The following is a 6,763-nucleotide window of genomic DNA, read 5'->3' as shown; positions in this document are numbered from 1 at the left end:
GGGTTAAGTTAGATGTGCCCAGTCCTCGGCATCCGGGTAGTGCAGCGGTAGATTCCCTGCCTACCAACACCAGGGTCCCAGGTTTGCACCCCCGTGTTACCTCCGGCTTGGTCGGGCGTCCATACAGGCACGATTGGCTGTGTCTGCGGGTGGGAAGCCGGATTGAGGGTATGTGCCCTACACTAGCGCCGCCTCTGGTCGGCCGGGGCGCCTGTTCGGGGCGGAAGGGAACTGGTGGGAATAGCGTGATCCTCCCACGTGCTACGTCCTGCCGATGAAGCTCCCCACTGTCGGGTGAAAAGAAGCAGCTGGCAACTGTGCATGTGTCAGAGGAAGCATGGTGCTAGTCTACGACTCTCCCCAGATTGGCAGAGGAGGTGCAGCGACCGGTGCAGCAGGGGGAATATTGGCCAAGTACAATTGGGGGAGAAAAGTGGGTGGGGGATCTGAAATAATAATAATAATAATAATAATAATAAATATAGCTGCAATGGCAGGGGTTCAAGCCTTGCGCAAATTGAACACCTAATAGTCCTCGAGGCAAATTTGTAGAGCACGTTCAGGTGAACATGTGGAAAAAAGTTGCTTGAAAATTGGAGAAACAGCCTGGGAGTTACAAACGGGTGTGAAGTTACGGCCTTTTTTGTGCTAGGCCACGGCCACTTTTTATATCTGCGGCGCCCCCTTTTGGTCAGATTGTGAAATGGCATGTCAGAAATGTCATTCCAGATGAGGCTGAGAAGTTTGCAACCGATTATGCGAATGGACTTGATTTACGGCTATTACATGCTTACACCATAGACCCCGCCCACTTTCACAAATGGTGACAAAACTTCTGATTTTGTCTAGGACATCCTCCTTGATATATCTGCCAGGTTTCGCAATCATTGGACAAACAGGTACGGAGTTACAGCCTTTTTTGTGTTAGGCCACGCCCATTTCTGGCGTTTATGGCGCCCCCTTTTGGTCGAATTGCACAGAATTGTACATACATGTTCTGTCATGATCCCCGTAGATCTCCAGTAAGTTTCGTGAAGATTCATTAATTGGTCATGAAGTTATGACAATTTAGCTGAGAGGCCACGCCCTCTCACAACTTTAACGATTAATATCTCCGAAACGAAAGTAGATTTCAAAAATCCAAAAACCACGATTGTAGAGCTTGCTCCATAGATGCTTCCTGGCGATTTTGGTGGAAACCGGTCAAACGGTCTAGGAGGAGATGTCAGAAATGTGTTTTCCAAACTTTTCAAAATATCTCAAAAATTTTCCAGACGGACCTTAACTCATTGAATGCCAAGGACGGACATGTTCGTCATTTCAATTAGTAACGTAGAGTGCCAAGGACGGACATGTTCGTCAATTGCGTTTTTTGACGGTGGGGCGTCGATCAAAGCCTTCTGCCTCTGATGTACAAATATTATAGCTATTGGATGTGTCTAACCTATTTTACAGAACCCTTAGGTGGCGACAGTGCTCTCCACATAACAGAAAGGCAAGGAAAAAACAAAGAAGAAGTCGTTATGGAAACGGAAATCGCATCGCATCCGTATGCATCGATATGCTGAAGCACGTTACTGCAGCTGTGCCTGCAGCAGCCAATCTGCTCCCACAATTGAGCCGCTCCGTGTCGGTTGCGACAGCACGACAGCACATCCACACCGTGGAGTTGTTATTCTCAACTGGAAGCATCGTTGCCGGTGACAAACACACGCGGAACGCTGTAAAAAAGCCTGGCTGTTCCGCACCCTTCACTGTGCGCACAGCAAACTCAGCAGAGAGCCACCACAGACAGGAGGAGGAGTGTGCAGTTGAGGCGAGGCGGGGCGGGGCGGGGGGGGGGGGGGGAGGGGGCACGCAGAGCAGCACACACACAACACCCAGACAGACCCAGGCAGCAGGACAGGATTGACAAACGCAAGCCAGAATATCCGATACCCACCAGCAGCAAATCAAAACCAGCAAGAAGCTGCAACCAGCAGCGCACGCAGGGGCCAGCGCTGCTGGTTGTAGCTAAAAATATTATTCTGCCAAACAAAATTCCCTGGCCTAAACTGTTTTATTGAAGGAAATTATTTTTGAGGTGTGACTACATTAGAAAATATTAGCTTCAGAGTCAGTGATGTGCTTGAAATGATTAATTTCACAAAAGGCCAATTATCTCAGCTTCTAGAAAAAAATTGCTTTTTTTGGATGAATCAAGCTATCTTCTCCGGCTCATAACTAAAGAACGGAAAATGGGATCAATAAACTTTTTTTTGCAGATGATAGAATAGAGTCTCATCGTTCTTTGTGCGTGTTCAGTGTTTACATAGTAATATCACACAATATTCTGTGGGCCTCGAGAAATCACTGAAAACGCTCTGAAACTCTGGCACTGGGAGCGTCCGTTCTCCAAAAGTGGCTGGCACTCAATGAGTTAAGGGTCCTTGAGGCAAATTTGTAGAGCAGGTTCACCTGAACATGTCCAAGAAAAAGTTTGGAAATCGGACAAATGGCGTGGAAGTTATGGCCTTTAAGGTAAAACCTCTAATTATAGCGCCACCTTCAGGCCGATTCGAAAAATATTCTTTGAGCAGAAACCAGCCACCAATATCTGTCTTTGTGCCAAATTTCAGGTCTCTGCCATTTACCAACTCACAGGAATTTGCGTCGAGGCAGATGAACAACGACAAGGACAACGAGAATAATAAACCAGCACAAAAACAATAGGGTTTCAGCCCCTTCGGGGCTTGAACCCCTAATAATAATAATAATAAATGGAGATTGGCTGTTAGCTGTCAAGAAGCTCATACTGTAAAAGCTCAAATTAAAATATGATTTATAAAATAAATGTTTCTTTAATGAGTAATCATACATCTCTCACTCGCTGTGTGTGTGTCTCTCTCTCTCTCTCTCTCTCCCTCTCTCTCTCTCTCTATCTAGTCTCCACAGAAAAGAAAAGCAGAGTTTCTGTTTGACTCACTCACACAGTCCACGTCCAAAAAGATCACACACTCCACGCCCAAAAAGACAGCGATGGACTCAGGTGAGTCAGATGGGCGGTTTGGTAGCTAGAGGCTATCTGGTTAGCAGCTAACCAGCTGGTAATGTGTTGACATTTGTCAGGATGATTTCTGTCTGCCTGTCTGTCTGTCTGCCTGTCGGTCTGCCTGTCTGACCCCCCCCCCCCCCCCTCCTCCCCATCCCCGCCCAGGTTTCCCTGTGGAGGCGGAACTAGACAGCAGAGAGGACCAGGAGGACATGGAGCAGATGGCAAGGCTTTTAGCATATAACAGCTAGACTGGATCTGTGATGATGTAATGCAGATATCTGTCATGCAGTTCTTCCTAGTATTTTCTTTTTTGCCATTCATGTGTACAGTATGGGGCTTTCTCATTACAGATATCTACAATTCAGTGGCATATCTGCAATGTGACGAGTTGTAATAATTCCAGTTCAAGATACTGTATCTTTAACTCTCAATCCCAGATATCCACATTGTCCTTTTGAGATCTCTTTAAAGTTGTAAAGTTTGAAGTAGTCAGGATAACATTGTAGATAGCTCAAACTGGAATTGCCACTAGTCATAATTCACTATACGAATGGCAAGAGTGATGTCATTTGTCGTAGGAAGAATGTCATTGTGGATATCTGAAATGTTCTTTTTGTCTAGGAAATATGTGGTTACAGATACAGTATATTTATTGAACATTCTGACTAGTCACAATGTAATTAGGACTAGTCACAATGTAATTAGGACTAGTCACAATGTAATTAGGACTAGTCACAATGACATTGTTGATATCTGTGATGTTAATTCCAGATAGTCAGTCTTAGCTAAGAAGTCAGTTGCTCCAGGAAATTGCAATTTTGCCATCACAATAATTAATGCAAATTCAACCAATCTCCGCAATATTTGTGGGGGCTTGCAAATGTTCAATAAATCAATAAATGTTCAAATGGCTTCCCATAGGGGCAGGAGGTGGTGGAGCTGGAGGAGGAGGAGAGTGGACTGGGCACCTTCTCTTTGGAGCAGGTGCGTGACATCCTGTAGAAAACTGAAGTCATGTTTGAAACTCTACTTCACATACTGTAGTTCTAGACCCAACGTATCAGCAGTAACTCTACTTCACATACTGTAGTTCTAGACCCAACGTATCAGCAGTAACTCTACTTCACATACTGTAGTTCTAGACCAACGTATCAGCAGTAACTCTACTTCACATACTGTAGTTCTAGACCAACGTATCAGCAGTAACTCTACTTCACATACTGTAGTTCTAGACAGGGGCGGACTGCATAATCGGGCACGTCGGGCAAATGCCCGGTGGCCTGGCCTGGCCTGGCCTGCAAAAAAAAAAAAAAATTTGTTTTTTTTGCAGGCCAGGCCACTCACTGAACAGCAGGCCAGGCGCCGCCTACTGGTTTACTAGTGGTTTTATTAGTTTATTCAGGGTTAAAGTGGGTGCATCTCATTGTAAAATTGGACTTGGCCCAAATTGGGCTTCAAACGGCCCAAATTGGGCTTCAAACGTCCCAAATCGGGCTTCAAACGGCCCAAATCTGGCTTTAAACGACCCAAATTGGGCTTCAAATGGCCCAAATCTGGCTTCAAACGGCCCAAATTGGGCTTCAAACGGCCCAAATTGAGCTTCAGACGGCCCAAATTTTTTGCCGCCGCCCTTCGGACGCCGGCACACACGTCGGCCCGTATCGGCCTGGCCTGCTTGGTATCTAATGCCCGGCCTGAATTAGGATCCCAGTCCGCCCCTGGTTCTAGACCAACGTATCAGCAGTAACTCAATCCATTTATCATCTTTCACTGAATCACTGCCTACTAACCTGCTGACCTGGGCTCTCATTTATCAAACTGCGTACTAGGATCCCGACTAAGGGCTCACTAAAAGAACGACTAACCTATCCAGTGATTGCGCACACACCTGCATGCAATTTCCCTATTCAATTGATAATCAGGCTCATTTATATGCGTCATGTGGTAATTAGCATTGACCATTATTTGATGGTTGGATTGGGGCGGAGCCACATGCGGAATGTCCCAGTTGGACTGTGATTGGTTACTACATTGTGAAACACCGATTGGATCGCGTAGACAGTCACTGGACAAGTTAGTCATAGTTTTAGTAGGGATTCAGTATATATACAGATACATACAGATATACAGCATGTATACAGATACAGTATTGATAAATGAGACCCCTCAGTTGCCTCATTAAAGTTCCCTGTTTACAGAGGTATTTCCCTCTCACAATTCAAAGATTCCTCTTCAAGATAATGAACAAACCGATATTTAGTGAGCCAGGGCATCTCTAAAACTAAAGACGGTTCATTTCAGTTCACTCAAATGAAACCAGGACTTTCTTCTCTGTTTTTGTAGGAAATCTTCATTGCCGACAGAAAGAGAGCGGCTCCAATCACAGGTCGACAAACTCTTAATTGGATGCTTTAGTTGTAGTTTTTGAATTGGTTCGGCCACATCTTATACTCTCATACCTTCTTTATATTTCAGACCCTGCTGATGGGGCATCGGCCCAGAAGAGGAAGGTGGAGTCTAAGCCAGAGAGGGAGGGGCCTAACTCAGCACAGAAAGGCAAGAGTTGAAAACAATCCATCCTGGACTAAGGTCATGTTCACATTACAGGCAAATCCCATTTGTTGATAAAGTCATTAATCATCATTATCTTGATTGGTTTCCCAAATCAGATTTGGGAGTGTGTCCGCACTGCCACAAATCTGATTTTCAAGTCGGATCTGTGTGTCCAGACCTAAACAGCCTATCTGCATGGGTTGCTATGGTAACGACGTGGGCGTCAGTAAACACGTACGTTGGTGACGTGGTTTTCCTGCGCAGAAGCATTTGATGATGAGTTGCGAGCGACGTTCAAATCCGATATGGTGGATCTGCGCGTCCGCACTGAAGACACATCAGTCAAAAGCACATTTGAAGCAGACTTCGTACAGACTCATAAAACCAATCTGGATAAAGTCATTAATAGGTCACTAAAGTTCACAAATCATATTTGGCCTCCTAGTCTGAACATGGCCTAAGAGTCCAAAATAAGCCAATTGAGACTAGACGAAGCGATGCAATGAATCAAATGGTCAAGACTGGACTAAGACCAGTTTCTGGAGGGACTTGTACATGTCCCTCCAGAAACTGGAGCTATAGGAATTGGTTGGACAATCTCTGGTTTTGTAAGGGGAAAAGTGAATGGGATTTTATTATGGGGATTTCGGTTAAATGAAATAAGGTCTGTGTGGTTAACGAAAGTTTATGAAACCGAAAAGTTTGTGTTCAGATAATCTTCACAAACGAGAACCACCTTTATGACTTTTAGGACTTGTGTTCTCTGAAAATCACATTAAAAAAATGCATTTACGTTTCCAAAGTCATAAAAGTGGTCCTCGTTTATGAAGATTATCTTGCTGAACGCACACGTCGCTGTTTCATAAACTTTTAACGACGGAGCTTATTTCATGCATTCAACCGAAATCGCCATACTAAAATCCCATTCACTTCTCCCCTTACGAACCAGAAGTGCTACTTCCGGACTCATTCCTGCGGTACTCTATTGGCTAACTACCTAGTCTACAATTGAGGAGGGAATGGGATGGGAAACTGAAAAAAGTGACACCTCCTTTATATATACTGGTATATTTTGTTTTTACTGTTTACTGCACAGGCTTAACTTTCTATTGAACAGACTACCTCCTCTCCTTAGAGCCGTTGGCCGAGGGGGCGGACCCAGAGTCGCTGGCTGAG

Source organism: Poromitra crassiceps (assembly GCF_964638095.1).
Source record: "Poromitra crassiceps genome assembly, chromosome: 2".
Lineage (NCBI taxonomy): Eukaryota > Metazoa > Chordata > Actinopteri > Beryciformes > Melamphaidae > Poromitra > Poromitra crassiceps.
Note: the sequence above shows the minus strand (reverse complement) of the source record.